This window comes from Rhinopithecus roxellana, chromosome 4, assembly GCF_007565055.1.
Source record: "Rhinopithecus roxellana isolate Shanxi Qingling chromosome 4, ASM756505v1, whole genome shotgun sequence".
NCBI classification, from domain to species: domain Eukaryota; kingdom Metazoa; phylum Chordata; class Mammalia; order Primates; family Cercopithecidae; genus Rhinopithecus; species Rhinopithecus roxellana.
In genome coordinates this window covers 9,705,836-9,724,380 of record NC_044552.1, presented here as the reverse complement: position 1 = coordinate 9,724,380, position 18,545 = coordinate 9,705,836, and the positions used below count along the sequence as shown (strand labels likewise).

The following is an 18,545-nucleotide window of genomic DNA, read 5'->3' as shown; positions in this document are numbered from 1 at the left end:
TACAACAGATATTTATTTTTTGAGATCAAGGTGCCAGCATGGTTGGGTTCTGGTGAGGGCCCTCTTCCAGGCTTGCAGACAGCCGCCTTCTTGCTGTGTGCTGATGTAGCCTTTCCATGGTGCCTTAGTGTGGAGAGAGAGAGATCCATCTCTCTCTGACGTCCCCTTCTTATAAGGGCACTAATTCCATCATGAAGGCACCACTCTTGTGACCTCATCTAACCCTAACTACCTCCCAAAGGACTTTTAATACCATCACACTGAGGGATCAGGGCTTCAACACATAAATTTGGTGGAAGGGACAGAAATATTTAGCCCAAAATAACACTAGAGTAATTTTAGCACTTTACACATGCATTTCATTTGGTTGTTGTGAGAATCTATGTATATCAGGAAGCCCTGTACAAGTTTGCTTTGGATTGATTATTCACTTGACATTCAAGAAATATTTTTTATCATTTACTCTGTGCCTGGTGCAGTCGTAGGCCTTGGGGAATTCAGCAGGAAAAAACAGACATGGTCCCTGTCCTCAAGGAGCTCATAGTTTAATGGGAGAAAAGGAGAGACAATGAATAAACAAACAAAAAAAGTAAATACAAATAAATCAATCACTTGTGATTTGGCTTTGAAGGACAAATACAGATGTAGTCCTAGAGAAAAGGACGGGGAAGAGGTGATTAGGAAAGGCCTCTTTGAAAAGGCAACATTGAAGCTGATACCTGAAAGATAAGAAGCCTGCCCTGTGGAAAATGGAAGAGGGTTTCAGCAGATGGAACAGCAGGTGTGAAGACCTCCAGGCAGAAGAGAGGCTGGCATGTTCTAGGGACCAAAAGAAGCTTCTGTGTCTGGAACGCAGTCTATGATGGGGAGAGGACAGCATGAGGTTGGGGGGATTGGGAGGACAAGATTGCAGGGGGCCTTGTTAGCCAAGGTAAGGCCTTCATTTTATTCTAAGGATGATAGGAGCTGTTATAGAGCTTAAGCTGGGGAAAGAGGTGGTTTGGTTCATGGGATTTGTTCACTGTTATGAGAAGCAGTCAGTAGATAAAGGTAAAGAAGGCAGGAAGAGACAAAGACAAAGCCAGAACCAATTTAGATATTTTGAGTAAATCAGTTTTCCTCTAGCCTTCGTGGTCCTAGAAAACTATACGTAGACTTAGTGTTGTTTGAAAATCATTTTTTAGGTGATGAAGGGACTATGCATTCAGCAGACGTTTGTTGAGTGTCTACCCAGATGTGTTATGTGGTGGTGGCACAAAGATTGAATAAGACAAAAACCCTGGCCACCAAGAGCACTCAGGCCAGTCAAGGATACTGACAAGCACACCAAAGACACTCAAAGAACACATGAAGAGCTCTGAGAAGAGTAGTTAAGGAGGAGGAGGAGGACTCCGAAGATCGAGCCCTGCCAGGGAGGGCAGGCAGCAGGAAAGGTCTTGTGCAAAACACAAGTGCTGCATGAGCAGATTCCTTAAGGAATGAGGAAGACTTTTCCCAGGTGGATGGAGTTAGATGTGGAAAAGCAGGCAGGGGGAACAGCACACACAAACATTCGGAGATGAGTGAGCTGCGAGTCTGAAAGCCACTGTGACAGCTCGTGTAGCCAGAGTGCTGGGCCACAAAGGGCAGTGACAATGAGGATCTTCTCTACCAATAAGAGGGGAAGAGGGAAGAAAGCTAAGATGAATTTCTTTAGAAGACGTGTGAAGAACAATTTGGAAGAAGAATAAAGGCAAAGTAGAATCTGATGCAACAGCCCAGGCAACAATACATTAGTCACTTCTAAGGCAAGATGATAAGCCTCAAAGAGGTAAGACCACATGACAGTCTTCATTGTATTCCCTTGACCACCAGGTACAAAACCAAACACACAATATTTTCTTAAATTACTATTAAATTGCATTGAGTAAATACAGTACCCTCACAGTGAGGGATCAGGACTTCAACATATGAATGAATTAGAATGTGTATATTCTAATATACAAAATGTCCAGTTCTAGATTCAGGATAAGATATTACACTACCAGAGAGAGGCAAAGCACTAGGTGCTATTTTTACATATTTATAAGGCCCACACAGGTTAATGCATATTCTTGACATCACAGATTTATTTCTATGTTAATTTACTTTCAAAAAGCATGTATAACCATAATATACATGGGGGAAAAGTAATTTTATTCATGTGTTTGGACATAAAAAATATCATTATGCAGTCTAATAATCCCAGTTGACAGTTAGAATCATTTAAAAAAAAAAGAGAGAGAGAGATTAAGAAAATTCAAGAAAAGCAACAACTACACTATGGTCTGGCTCCTCTGTTTTGTTGGGTGGCACTGATTTATACCAGCAGGCACAGTCATTTACAAGTCCATTTTGTGATCAATGCCTAGCCTATTTGCCTATATACAGCATTATGAAAAGTATAAGCAGGCCTACTAAAGAATTCCAACTGCCTAGACTTTTGCAGCCAAGTGAAAAAGAAGGATTTTTGTTGTAACCTATTATGTTTACATTTTTTCTATCCTATGGTGACAGCACAGGTTTGGGGTCCCTGGTTAGATACCAACGTACTACTATACATACCATTTAAAAATTCAAATGGGATTAGTTTAGATGTTGGTTCAGATCTTTTCCAAAATAGGAAAGGGCATTTTTATTCCTTTTGGATGATTCAAATCTTTTCCAGAATAGAAAAGGGCATTTTCAGTCAGTTTGGATAACTTTGAGTTTTTCTAGATAAATTTAATTTGTAAGGGATGAAAGTCGATTGGGAATTATCTCTGCCAATGACTTGGTCCAGCCAGTGGATGGTGAGTAAGTCTTGCTTCTTCTCCATATAACTTAATTCCCACATTTCCCTCCACTTCCACTGAATGAAAAGAGAAGATGTTTCCACCATAGGAAGCCACAGATAATTGAGAGAACTTTCTAAGATAGTTTTTCCTTTCTTCTTTTTATCCTCACTTTCTCTCCCCACTCAGAGTTTAAATAAATGATACATCTCTGGCTTTCCTTGCAGCCCACCTCCCCGCCCCTCCTTTTGGATAAGCCTCAGCTTCGTGGTCTGGCATGTCGGAGAAACTGGTTCTACACACCCAGGGGGAAAATGACAGCTTTTCACCGCAAGCTGCTCAGCTCATAAATAGCAAGGGATAGCGTCCACACACGTCCCGACCTGCCTCTTTCCAAACGCCTGTACAGCCAGCATGGCAGGAAAGTCTTCAGGGAACATTAACAGCTCTTTACATAACTTTCTGTAAAGTAGCTTAGTAATGTTTGCAGCCTAAACAGCCCACAGGTGACAGCTCTGCCATTCTAATGCCTACAAGTGAATGACCAGCTCACCTGGGCGGTTCTTTCTTCTTCCAGAGCGGCCCTGGGAGACAGGGAGAGGGAGAAAAGAACAGAGCTGAGTGGAGAGAGAAGTTAGCTTAGTAAAGAATGAAATGTCCACAAACTTGGCAAAGGGCCTATGATTTTATGCCTTGAGGTAAGAAAGTCAACTGCTTTTCCTGGAACTTGGTCTAAATTTCACACCCGCTTTTGCAAATGTCTGCTGTACGATGAGTTGTGTGAGCTCATGGTGGAAAATGACAAAGTAAGTACACAGCTGATATAATTTATTTATAAATGCATGAGTGCCGAAAGGAGGTAAAATCACGCAGAGTTGATTTAGCTGTTGTGTTGTTCATGGAAAATATGTTGCATACCAACAAAACACACAGATGCACATCTAAATTATTTTAAAGACCACATTTAAACCTGGAAAATACCAGTGACTTTTTAACTTTATCACATCATAGTTCGGGCTTTAAAAAATGAATCTATTATTATTTCCTGATGAGACTATAAGAGAAATAATGAATATTAAAATGAAGGTACTTAGTTGTCCTTTTGTATTTAAAACTACCAGGAAAGGAAAAAAAAAAAAAAAAAAAAGCAGTTTAGGTTAAGTTTAAGGAAGTAAAGAAAAGGGGGAAAAAATAGACTGTCATTTTCAGATTATCATTTCATTTTAATAAGATTTTTAGGTGGTGATTGTTTTTTGCTTGTTTGTTTGGTTTTTATGCAAGCTCAACAGTATAACAACAGAACTTAAAGATCTTCAGGTTTGAGAGGAATTATTAAGGGCTAGACCTGTTTATGTATTGCTTTTAATATACATTTCACAGCATTTACTGCAGAAATCTCTTTGGGGAAATTAGCAATGGAACAATTTCTATATTTAAAAACCATAAGCCTCCATGTATGTTGAATTAACCTATTGCATAACCACAATACTAACAGCAAGGAAAAAAATTTTATTAAAATAGGGTTATTGCACCTTTTTATTTTTCTCTACTCCACTCAGCAGAATCTTAGAAAACTCTGCCATAACCTTATCTTCAAACATAAAGTGATTACATGCTTTCGATATACTGTGTTTTTGCTTTTGTTGATAAATAGCTTTCCTGTAAGAAATGGATCATGACAATCAGAAATTAGATAATTGTTAACAAATTATATTTTACTGTTTTATATAAAAATACAACCATGAATATGAAGATACTTAGAAACACAAAAATAGTAAGTTACATTTTCCATACATCAATATATAAAAACAGCCAGAAGAAGAAATTTTTTCAAAATCGGGAAACAGTTCCTTGTCTATAAGGTATAAAACCTAACTTTTTAGCAAATATATAATTCTATATTTTGAAAAATATTAAAAATTAAAAATTGGTTATGAAAATAGCAATTTGTATTATTGTGCAGATTTATACACAATGGGAATCAAATGAGAAAGAAAATATTATATTCTTATTTGTATAGCAATGAAAACAACAGAATAAATCTGGAATTAAAGCTGGTCTTTAAAACAATTTCAATGTAAAGTTAAAGCATTTATTCTACTGCATATATTTTATCATCTATATAATGCCTAACTCTTGCACAAGTTGAGCTTTCTGCAAAGATCAATATTTAAAAGCTACTTTCTAGAGACACTGCTACTCAAGATTTATCATTAATTTTTATTCCTTCTCCCTTTCCATCATGGATAAATGTTCTTGAGATCTAGAGAAAAGAACTTCCTGTTTCCTCCAGGAAGTATGAAAACCAAACCAGAAATAAAGAAGAAATAAATATAACAACCCAATAGAAAAAGTACAGAAGTCATCTGTAGCTATACACTTTGGCTTCAGATGAAGAGATAAGCAAATTAAGACCTCCCAGGAAAATCCATGCCACTTCTTACACAAAACCCAAGCCACTACTTGGACATTGAGTTAGTTCAGTGTAGACTTTCTGCCAGACATAATGTATTTGATAAAGCTTCTGGCTTTTTATCTTCAGACTTGGTTTGCTATATTAATTCAAGAGTCTGAGGAATATGAGAAACAATGGCAATAATTCAAAATTTTTCATTATCTGTTCTTGGATGTGTCTTCATTTGTCATAACTGTAGGGCTGTAATAAAGGAGCTGCTTCTGTCCTTTCATATAAATTTGGGTTTATTCTTTCTCAGTACTAGTTTCAGTCTTGGACTCCCCTGGCCTAGGGACAGGGTCTGCGCTCCTTCTCACCCAGGTACCCTCAGCCGGATGTATTTATTACTTCCCACACCAAGACCGCCTTGGTCTCTGATCTTTCCAGCCTCAGAACCCATCTCTTCACCTCAGCTATAATCACACCGTTAGTGAAAGGGTGAGAGAGCGCCCGACTTTTCGAAATTGAAAATGATCACAAATTCATAAAAATCACAGAGCCAAGATTATGAAAAGCACAGTTTATAATGGAAGCCATTTCTATGTTAAAAGAAAAACCTTAGACAAATTAAATTTACCACAGTTTAATTGAGCAAAGAATTATTTGTGAATCAGGTAGCCCCTGAACCAGAATAGGTTCAGAGAGACTCCAGCACTGCCTGCTGGTCAAAGAATAATTATGGACAGGAAAAGGGAAGTGACTACGGAAAAAGGAAGTGAGGTTGCAGCTGGGTGTTTGCCTCATTTGAACATGGTTTGAATAGTTGGCCACCTTTGAATGGCCGAAACTCAGTGATTGGCATGAGAGTAGGTTACAGTCTGTTTACACATCCAGTAAGGTTACAGTTCACTATGCACACTTAGGCTGAATTTAAAATACATAAGGAGGCAGTTTTAGACCAAATTTAATTTAACACCTATTGAAAAATACAAAAATCCTAAAGCAGGATTCACTATAAATATTTATTTCTAGAATTCCTTTCTTTCCCCTTCTTTGTGGCTTTGCCTATGTTCTTCCTAAAGCCAGGGAACATGCCAATTAGGATTAAAAAGGCCACAGTCTTATCAGTCTTTGGTAAGGCGTTGTTAGCATAATAACCAAAGTTATAAGAGCTGTTTGATATTAACAAGAGAAAGAACTGTCTTGTAGATTTTCACTCAAGTGGATGCAGATGATCACCCTTCCTGCTCTCATATTCATCAAGGGAAAAACATAATGTATTTACTGAATGGTGAGTTTGAACCCTGAAATAAAGGCTAACACCAAATGGGCATGTGGGGAGTATGACACGGAGATCTCTACAGCGGACTCGCTAATGCCCTTGGAAGGGAGCATCTGAATGCGCAGTTGACTCCTGGGCTTTTACATTGGCTGGCTTCTCTTCCTAGAACCCTCTTCTCCCTTTTAGGTGTATAAAACACTCTCACCTTCTTCAAGTCTTTGCTAAAATGTTTATATTTTGATGAGGCCTCCCTTGACCGTGCTATTTAACATTGCAAACCACCCTTCAGTCCTACACTATAGATTCCCTATTTCTTTCTACTACCTACTTATCACCTCCTGACTCTATATTACACTAGATCATGCGCTTTTTTATTAAGTTTTCATTTATAGTTTGTCTCTTCCCAACCACAGGAGGATAGACTGTTTCAGTTTGTTTTGTTTATTCATGTTCCCTAATTTTTCCAAGCACCTCTAACAGAGCCTATGGACACTGTGAATTTCTCTCTACCCATGGACTCCATACCTCAGGCCATTTCAAATATTACAAGAATAATTAAGTAAGGGGTTACATTTAGATTATCATCACCAAAGACAAAAAACAAAAAAGCCACCATGGCAATCAATAGCATGAACAACTCAGTCTACCATTTTTAGTCCCTTAGCTTTAGTCGCAGAGTTTTCAATATCTATCAGTTTCCCACCAATCCTACACTGCTACCAATAACTGACATTTCCTTTTTCAATTTGCAAGTTATTGCTAACAAGTGATCATTGATTAACTATGCTCATTAAGCAGTCTATTGAAAAGAGAGAACCTTAGAAAAACAAAAATAAATATAAAAGTTCATCTCACCATGAATTACTGCCACCACACCACCAAAAGAATAATAGCGAGAAGAGGGGAAAGAGAAGAAAGAAAACTGCAGCGGAAGAGAACAGATGTTAATATACTAATCAGTTACACTGGAAAATGATCCTCCTAAATGCTGTTATTAGTTTATATACCATCGCTATCGATAGTCATACTTCAGTTTTTTTGTTTGTTTGTTTGTTTGTTTTGGTAATTCCAAAGAAAAAGTGTGAGATAGAAAAAAAAATGAAAACACATCATGAGATAGGGAGAAATCTGAGGTCTCAAGTTGGCAAACGGAATGTTCATTATGGTTCTTAACAATTTAGGTAACTTTTTCACTGACACTTGGAGAACAGAAAGTATTTTTTTAATTATGCCTCTAAAAGCTAGAAGATGTAATTATAGCACTTTCTCCTCACCTCTTAATGTTCGTTCTTTTATTTATTTATGTATTTATTTATTTTTAAGACAGCTTCTCCCTCTGACACTCAGGCTGAAGTGCAGTAGTATGATCACAGTTCACTCAGTGTTGACTTCCTGGGCTCAAAAGACCTTCCCACGTCAGCCTCCTGAGTAGCTGGGACTACAGATGCAGGCCACCACCCTTGGCTAATTTTTATTTATTTATTTATTCATTTATTTATTTTTATTTTATTTTATTTTTGTTTGTTTTTGAAACAAATTGATTGTTTGTTTGATTGATTGATTGATTGATTGACTGATTGATTTAGTAGAGATGGGGTTTCACCATGTTGTCCAGGCTGGTCTGGAACTCCTGAGCTCAAGTGATCCACCCACTTCAACCTCCCAAAGTACTGGGATTATAGGAGTGAGCCACCATGCCCAGACTGTGGCTGAGATCTTATGTCCTCTATATCTGCATTCAATATAACTTCTACTATTTTGTTTGGCACAGACATACTTTGTTAAATTTATTATCAGGTTGTAACAAATATCAGACTGATTTTGACAACTCTCGGGTTCTCGAGTAAGACTTTGAAATTCATGAAGAAAAAGCATTTCCAGTTTTCTGCTGCAGATCATATAAATACTAGGGTGGAGTCTAAAATCTCCTGCCTGTGAACTGAGCCCATGAGCCTGCATAAATCATTTGAACTGCTCTGGTTCCCATAATTCTGTGCTTGCTTATAAATACAGTTGAAAGACTATTAATTTCTTCACCAGGCACCGGTAAAGGAGAGGAATGGGGACGCTTCTTACTTTGGGAGCCAGGGCAAAGGATGTTGAACCAAAGCCAACGTAAACTAAGGTGAAGAAGCCAGTATTGTCACTTGCTACTCAGCACTTGTTTAGTTATTAGTAGATATCAGATGTGTCACTGTAAGATTCTAGGCAAAGGGCTAGAGAGAAGATGCAGGAAATGTTAGCCCTGTGGGTTAAGGCTCAGTAGAATGATTTGAACAATATTCAAAGGATGAATGAATGAATCAATGAATCAATACATGAGAGATGCAAAATGCAAATATTTAAAAATCAAATAGGAAAATAAATAACTCTTTGAGTCAATTTCAAATTTTTAGCTCCTTAACATTTAAATAAATAAAGTTTTCACCTAGGTGCAGTGGCTCCAGCCTATAATCCCAGCAACTTGGTAAGCTGAGGCAGGAGAATGGCATGAGGCCAGGATTTGAGACCAGCCTGGGCAACACAGTGAGATGCCATCTCTAAAATAAATAAATTCATTAATTAAATAAATGAAATAAACTCAGCCCAGCATGTTGGGCCATGCCCATAGTCACATCTACACAGGAAGCTAAGGTGGGAGAACCACTTGAGCCCAGGAGTTCAAGGCTGCCATGAGCTATGATTGCAGCACAGAAGTCCAGCCTGGGCAACAAAGCAAGACCCCAACTCTAAAAATAAATAAATAAATAATAATAATAAAGCTTTCCCTGAAAATTAAAGGTACAGGAGAGTGACAGAGGAAATAGAATTTATACAGGTATTTAAAAGAGTATTATGTTTATTGTGCCAATTTTATAGTAACTGAAACTAACAGAAACCACAAAAGGAGATTAATCAAATTATAGTACTTCATACAATAGAATACTACACACCTGTAAAAATAACGTAAAGAAATTTTGTACATCATGGGAAAATCTTTTCAATACAATGTTAAGTGGAAAAAAGGTCTACAAATATATACATATATATGTATATATATAATGAGTATAGATACAAATGAGTGCATACAAATATATACTACAAATATGTACAAATATATACAATTGTATATATACAAATGAGAACATATATAATGAAGCCATTTTTATAATTAAGAAAATAAATGTGTATGTGTATAAAGATGTTAGTCATTATGTCTTTATTAACTAATTAATGCTACTAATGTGTATTTATAACAAATATGTATTATAATTGTCTTCTTAAGAAACAGTGTGTATATATATATATGTGTGTGTATGTGTGTGTGTGTGTGTATATATATATATTTTTTTAAATATTGTTGTGGTGGTGAGCAGAATAATGGTTCTCTAAAGATGTCCACGTCCTGATCCGAGGAACCTGTGACTGTGGTGTGATGTGTTACACAGCAAAGCAAAATTAAGAATGTGGATAGGGCTGTGGTTGTTAATCAGCTGACCTTAAAATAAGATTATCCTGGATAGGTGCAACATAATCACATGAGTTCTTAAAAGGAGAAGCAGAGGGTCAGAGAAATACACGAGAAGGACTCACCTGTTGTATTAGTCTGTTTTCACACTGCTATAAATAATTGCCTGAGACTGGGCAATTTATATAGGAAAGAGGTTTAACCGACTCACAGTTCAGCATGACTGGGGAGGCCTCAGGAAACTTACAATCATGGTGGAAGGCAAAGGGGAAGCAAGGCACCTTCTTCACAAGGCAGCAGGAAGGAGAAGTGTCAAGTGAAAAGGGAAGAGCCCCTCATAAAACCATCAAATCTAGTGAGAACTCACTCACTATCATGAGAACAGCATGGGGAAACTTCCCCCATGATTCAATTACCTCTACCTGGTGTCTCCCTTGACACGTGGGCATCATGGGCATTATAGAAATTACAATTCAAATAAGATTTGAATGGGGACACAAAGCCTAACTATATCACCTGCCTTTACTGACTTTGAAGGCGGAAGAAGGAAGCCACAAGCCAAGGAATGCAGTGGTCTCTAAAAGCTGGTAATGACCCTCAATAGCCAGCAAGGATATGGAGACCTCAGTTTTACAACCACAAGGGACTGAGTTCTGTGAACAACCCCAGGAAAGAGCACATTCTCCTCTGGAGCCTATAGGAGAGGAATGGAGTCAGCCAACACCTCGATTTTAGTCCAGTGAGATCCGTGTGGGGTTTCTGACCTACAGAACTCAAATGATAAGTTTGTCTTGGTTTAGGCCTCTACATTTGTGATCCTTTGTTATGGCAACAAGAGACAACTAACACCATTAGAAAGGGTTTGGAAATGCAGAGAGGACAAGGAGAATTAATTTCACAAATGAGGAAGACTCAGTAGAAATACACCATGTACGACAGATTCAATAGGATCAAAAGTTAATAGAAGAGAAGCGAAAGAGACAAAGTTGGAAGGATCCAGATTAGAGAAAGCCAGAGGTGCAAATCTGGATGATAGGGAAGTCAGAGAAGATCGAGGTGGTGCATGTCAGCTCTCCTCAACCTTAGAGAAATGCACCAGGAAGACGCTGCCTTCCGAAAATAAAATGGAAGGCTGCTGGGGTGGTGGGGAAGGGAGGAAGAGAGTTTCCCTGGGAAATATGGAGGACATTTTCTAAAGGCTTAAAGTTGCCCCTCTGGTACTGGTAGTCTGGAAGGCTAAAGAGAAATTAATTTACAAGTGGCCAGTCAGCAGCAAGCCCTAGCAGAAGGAATCTGTGCTAAGCTGAACCAACAGCACTCATTGGCCCAGGAGTCAATTGCTGGGGTGAGCCTCATCCATTGATGAAATTGGTAAAAGCTACATGTAATCACGATTGCAGGGAAAAAAATGATAAGCTAGTCCCAAAGCTCCTTCATCCTCAGTCTTTTCATTGTTCCAGTTTAGGATTGAGCAAGCAGGAATGGCTACAACCATTTAATCCTTCCTTCAGAATGAGAGCCTGTGTTCTTCAAATTTACTCTGCCATACACAGGCAGTATCTGTGTAAACAGCAACTTACTGGTCTTGCATTTGCCCAAATCTAAAGAAAGTGAATGACTGTATTGAATTTTTTTTCTTGTTTGTTGCTTCATTACATGAAGTTTGGATCAAAGCCTACATTTAATATAAATAAAAGTTGATCTGCTAAAATACTATGAAAAACATCATTAAATCCCAAGAAAGTAGCCATTTCTAGAACCTAAAATTTTCTGTTTTTCTGATAGACTGCCAGCAGCTCTTTGTTTAGATTAGAATTTAGTGTCTGCCAAATTGGAAACTGTAGAACTCAATAAAGATTTTTTTTTTTTTTTTTTTTTTTTTTTTGGTAAACTTAATGGAAGACTCTAAGCAGCTCTTCTCAAATATTCACCCTAGTAAACAAATGAGTATTTCCTACATAAAAATTCTGTGAATTTATAAGCCAGCTACTCCCCACAAAGTTGTGGGGGAAGGAGGAACAGAAGACAGGTCCAATGCAACCTTATTTTCCGGAGGCAATTCCGAGGATTCCTGGAGTTCTAGAATAAGGTGCCTTGGGGAGGAATAAAATTAGAGATGATAGAGTTGTTACAGGGCTTCAGCCTAGAGCATGACAATCAGCCCAGCATACCTAAATGCACCTTGAATCCAAATGAAGACCAGACCATCACTGCTGCCCTCCCTGCTCCACGCTCTGATGCACAGGAATCAGGGAGATTTCCATGGTCATGGAGAGCTGGCCATGTGTCAGGCCTTTGCCAAGCACTTTCCCAAATACTAATTTATTCTCAAGAGCTGAAGGAGGCAGGTCATAGTATCCCATTTTTGTAGATGAGTAAGACTCAGTGTAGTGGATAAGGGTTTATCCCTCTTCAACCACACGGTGTAAAGTAAACCTCCAGTCATTCTTGGTTCCACTGTCCTGTTTGATTTCCTTCAATACGTCTATCTTTACCTGGAATTATTTTGTCTATTTGTTTGCTTCCTTGTTCCCAGAATATGCTTAATAAATATATATAGAGTGAATGAATGAATTTGCCCAAGCCCCACCAATTGTTGGTACCTGGAGTAGAGTTTGAACTCAGCTCTATCTGATTCCAAAGATAACTACATGCTTAAAGATTGTTTTATTTATAATCCCAGCACTTTGGGAGGCCAAGGCAGGCAAATCACAGGTCAGGAGTTCAAGACCAGCCTGACCAACATGGCGAAACCCCGTCTCTACTAAATATACAAAAATTAGCCCGGCGTGGTGGCGTACACCTGTAGTACCAACTCCTCAGGAAGCTGAGGCAGGAGAATTGCTTGAACCCAAGAGGCAGAGGTTGCAGTGAGCCAAGACTGTGCCACTGCACTCCAGCTGGGCGACAGAGCGAGAGACTCAGTCTCAAAAACAAAACAAAACAAAAACCCACGATTGTTTTATTTAAAAAGAGCTACATAGATACTTACTAATGAAATGACATGAGCTCTAAGATATGCTTCAATATAATGTGGGGGTGGAGCAGTGTGTACATTGAAACAAAACTGACCACATGTTGATAGTTGTTGAAGCCAGGTGATAGGCACAAGCAGGTTTATTGCAATATATTCTCTCTTCTTTTGTATATGCTTGTAATTTTCCGTGGTAAAAGTTAAATTAAAAAATAAACAGAACTTCAATACAGTTTTAATTTCTGTCCTTTCTTCCCCTGCTACAATCGTTGTTATTGACAGTCCATTCTCCTTCTCATCCTGTGGTATCTAAACAATTTCTATTCCCCTTCCTGCCTTTTCTTCTCCATTTCTCTGACTTATGTACAGTAGACAATATTTTTATTTCTCCCTGAGCACTTCTACATGTAAAATATTGCCACATTCTCAATTCTATCTACTAACCAAAAAGCAGGAATTTAATTCCAAAACTGTTTATGTGCAAATCAGTGAGTTTATGTACAAGTTTAATATATTTAATGATTTTAAGGAAAATTTAAAATTCATGTATGCAAACAAATTGCAACACAGTACACATCTGACTCATTGTTATTTAAACTCTTAAACATAACTTACATCATTATTCACTAAATGTTCTCCTGAGGTAAGCATGCAAGCGGTAATACCTACTCAAGGCAATTGTAGGAAATAAGACGGGATTTAAACACCAAATAGGAGAGAAATGTATCGTTTTTGCTTTCATTCTTCTGATTTCTACCGTCTTTTCAGCAGTGTCACTGGGGCAAGTGCTACTGATTTCTTAATGTATTTCCATTCTGTGATTCATCCTTGTCACCTGAACCCAAATGATGTTGGAACAGCAATCAATGTGCCCAGCCCCAGATGAGATGTTCACTCTCTCACTCTCTCATACCTCTAAGGATAGATTGTAAAATCATCTGGCTAACAACGTATACATGAAAGCTCACTTGTGTTCTGGAAAACCTTTAACACTTGCTAATGAAAGGAGACAGGAGTAGTTAGCATATCTCTCTACCACAACCATCTAATACACACACACACACACACTTACTTTTCTTCCCATCTTGAATGTAGATGTGATGACTGGAGCTACAGCAACCATCTTGCAGCCATGAAAATGGAATCAAATAAACACAGGATGACAGCATGGAAGGAGGCAAGAAGCCTGGGCACCTAGTGGCATCATTGCAGGATGCCATTGAATCAATGCCAGTAGCCATTTACTTCTGGACATCTGTTTATATTCTTTATATCAGGCCTTTTCAATACCTGCAACCAAATACATTCCTAACTGATATCATAATTTTTGCTGAAAACCTTTACCTGCAGATTAATATTGATAAATTTAACAGAAAATCAGATTTGAAGATGAGGAGAGATGCTAAAGTGGATGGGCCTTACACACATACATGCATAGACTTGTTCAGCTTGTGAAATTTACCCTGTGGCTTCAGGCAATTTTCCTGAGATTCTGTTGTGTGTTTGAAAACACACAAGCCTCCATTTACTCAAAAGACTGTTTCATTCAGTAAAATGGGTACTAATCTAAACAGTGGAGGACACAAAGCATTCTATATTTTGCCATAAATAAAATTACACATTGTTAAATAAAATGTATGCAAAATGCATTCATTTTCTGCTCCTTCCCTCATGTACACCTCATCAGTTTCATGACCTCTCCCCACCCCCAGCTACCATTCCTTTTCCAGCTTGTCTTTTATCTTCTCACCCTGATTGCTACCCGCTAACACCTGATCTTCAATTTCTAATTCCTTCTCCCCAGAAATAATTGTTGGATTTTATGCCCATCCTGCATCCGTTATTAGATCCTTTCCTTTGCTCAGTATTTACTGAGCACTTACTATGTGCTACCATACGAAGGGTGGGGTGCTGGCATTGTACCAGTGAGGCCCCCTGTCTGGTAAATCTGATGCTGTAGAACCTCACAAATTCTCTCTTATATGATATCTCAGGGTAGTTTTTTATGCATTGAATTTTACACTTACGTGGCTGAAACTAATGTATATGAAGAAATCACAATTTTTTTAATGTTTCAAAACTTGACGTTCCAGACTTGCTACTACTGCAAGGAAATAATTGGCAAATGACCTTTAGATGCTTTAATTGGGTGACAAGCTTACTTGGATGATAATTCAAATGGTTCTGCATGTTTAATATGTGCTAAAAAGAAAAAGATATGTTTGAGTATTTGAAATTCTTTCAGAGGGTATCAGCAGCTTAGAAAATACTAGGTCTGAGCAATATATACAAACACACGTATACACACATATACACACGTGTTTGAAAAATTATAGAATCTTAAACTTAATTCAAGCTTAGATATTGAAGTCCAATTCTATTCTTTGACACAGTAGACAACTAAATCCCAAAAATTCAGTGATTTAGTTAAGATTATAAAGCTAGCAAATGTGTTAGGTTCAATTATTTCACTCATAGAGGAGGTTTACTATATAGGAGTCATCAAATCATGGCTGAAAATGGGCTCTCTGGCCCTCTTGGAAAGAGAGAATTTTAGAGAAAGAAAATAGAACTCAGCCGGGCGCGGTGGCTCAAGCCTGTAATCCCAGCACTTTGGGAGGCCGAGGCAGGCGGATCACGAGGTCAGGAGATCGAGACCATCCTGGCTAACGCGGTGAAACCCCGTCTCTACTAAAAAATACAAAAAACCAGCTGGGCGAGGTGGCGGGCGCCTGTAGTCCCAGCTACTCGGGAGGCTGAGGCAGGAGAATGGCGTGAACCCGGGAGGCGGAGCTTGCAGTGAGCCGAGATCGCGCCACCTGCGCTCCAGCCTGGGCGACAGAGCAAGACTCCGTCTCAAAAAAAAAAAAAAAAAAAAAAAAAAATTGAACTCAGTCTGTTATTGAGGTAGAGGGGCCGGTGCAGCTGGTTGGAACCATGGAAGAATGAAGATGGGCAGAGCTGTCCATCTTCTGTTTAGGTTTTGAAAGACAAACACATAGACACCATGTCATAACTTTACCGGTAACTGTGTTCAGGGATTGACTCTACAGTTAAAACATTTAAGGAAGAAATTGTAATACTTCTTCTGACAATGCAACATGCCCTGTTTTAAAGCCCTGCTTAGAATGAAAAACACATAGTTCTGCTGCAACTATGACTAAATAGTCTTTGAATCTAGGAATCAAATCTAGCTAATTTGTAACCTCTGTGTATGAATACATCAGAGGTTTCATGGGAAACATGAGTTAGAAGAGTTGAGGCTAAAGAGAGGTTACCAATTTGTTCCCCAGTTGGCATTTCTTGGAATTTTTCTCCATGTAGTCATCACTGCGTTGGAATGTAGGCATGACATCTGAAAGGTACCTTGCACAGAAGATCTCAAAATGGCACTGCAGATCTTTAGGGAGTCTCTGAATGTACCGTACTCCCAATGTCCACTTTGAGGAGAGAGGGCCCATCATTTTCATCAGCTGCTCAAGGAAGTCTCTGAACCTAGAAAAGTTAATGATTCTATTAATAAACTTTGTGACTCTGAACTCACTTCGTGCATAGAAACATAGTCAATGCGTAAAGGAGGCCAGTGCTCAATTGGGCTTCTCCCAGTTCCTCTCTCAAGGCGAACACTAATTTATGCCAAGCAAGTAGAAAAGAAATACGCATTTCACTGATTTTATTACCTTTTCCTAAGGGTAGGGCCAAAAGGTGAAAAAATTAAGTTGTCAACAGGTACAATTTTGTACTTAACTTGTAAGAGAGCGAAAGTGTGGACAACATGGAGTGTAGAACGCACAGATAAAATCATTATTTTATCCAGCACCAGCAGAACCCTCACAGCACCGTTCCTCGACCTGGCCACAGTCGCCTAGGGTAACGTGTGAAAGTGTGTGGAAACCATGATTAATGGTTCTTACTTATCTCCTATTAAAATGCCTAGCGGCCTTTGAATATAGGTGCCTGAATGTTTTAAATTTATTAATTTATTTTATTAGAATCAGTGTATCCTGACACTAAATTGCTTTAGCACTTTGCAAGAATACTAAACTAATTTATAAAGTAAGTTTTTCTGTCTATGCATGGCCTGGGCATTTCTTTATAAAGGATTGAACTTTCTTTTTTATTCAGAGCTTTTATTTTTCCATGTATATGAATTATTTCCCAAACTGGCCATTTTCTTCTACCTTCCTCACTTCCATATGCATTTTTGAATGTGCCATGGGATTTTTTTAGCATTATGCTGCCTGCGGTTCACAGAAAAAGGATACATTTGACTTTAAATAGAATGAAAATGATATTTTTCACACTTCTGTTTAGTTTGTGAGAATGCAAACACATAGATATCATGAGTGCTACATAAAACTGATTAACTCAACAAACATTTATTTATTGTGTACCTACGAGGTGCCAGGAACTGTGAATAACAATATGAATGGCAAAAAAAAAAAAAAAAAAAAAAAAAGCAGGTTTTTACCATGAGCGCATTATGCCAAGTTTTGTGGTACATTCTTTATGTTGACTCTCTGATTTAATTCTCACTATAATCCTATGAACTGAATATTATTTTATTTTTAAGCCTCACATTACAGATGGGGAAACTGAGGCAGAAAAGGTTAAATCTATTGTCCTGAGTCTTGCAGCTAAAAACTGGTGGAACTGGGATTTGGGCTCTAGCAACACCATCTAGACCCTCCATGTTTATACACCTGACCATCACGGTCTTCCTCTGGAGGTAGCACAGGAAACAAAACAAATGGAGCTAAAAAAATAAACAAATAAATAAATAAAACCACACACAGCTTATTTCTTTTTTGTTTTCTAGAGAGCAACCCAGTATTATGGAGAGAATTTTAAGACATATTATCACTTGATTTATATTTCTAAAATTAATATAACAAAGGGTAGGCATGGTGGCTCAGGCCTAAAAAAATTGCCAGCATTTTGGGAGGCCAAGGTGGGAGGCTTGCTTGAACCCAGGACTTTAAGACTAGCCTGGGCAACACAGTGAAACCCCATCTCAAAAAATAAAAAATAAAAAATAGCTGAGCATGGTGGCACATGCCTGTAGTCCCAGCTCCTTGGGAGGCTGAGGTGGGAGGATCACCTGAGCCCAGGAGATTAAGGCTGCAGTGAGCCATGATCATGCCACTGCACTTCAGCCTGGGCAACAGAGTGAGACCCTGACAAGAAAAGAAAAGAAAAGAAAAGGAAAAGGAAAGGAAAAAGAGAAAGAAGAGAAGAGAAGAGAAAAGAAGAGAAGGCGAGAGAGAAGGAAAGAAAAAGACTACAAAGAAAGAAGCAAATTATGAGCTTTGAAATTTGTTTCTCTATGTCATATACTTCATATTACACTCAAATCTGTATTTATTAAATCATAGTTCAGAATATCTGGAATCTTATTAACCATTCCCATAAATTCTGGCATACTCTTTCTTAATTGAGAGACGGGAGGAAATCTAGCTAATGCATTTTCTACTGCTAAATTGTCACCAAGGGCAGAAATGAATTGAGAATATGAAAATCCATGGGGAAGGTCTTTAAGTCTTTTTAAGTACAACCACTAGAAAAAATATGTATGTTTGTCTCGCTCATCCGCAGCCACTCTGGCTTTTCACCCATGATATGGATGCGGTGGCAGGGAAGGTGAGCACCGGAGA

General features: G+C 38.3%; 1 protein-coding gene across 1 annotated transcript in view; it reads right to left on the bottom strand.

The window, feature by feature from the left end:
• The window catches only part of OFCC1 (orofacial cleft 1 candidate 1), a 449,171-nt gene that overhangs the window by 393,579 nt on the left and 37,047 nt on the right, over positions 1-18,545 (bottom strand). The gene's annotated exons all lie outside the window — the stretch shown is intronic.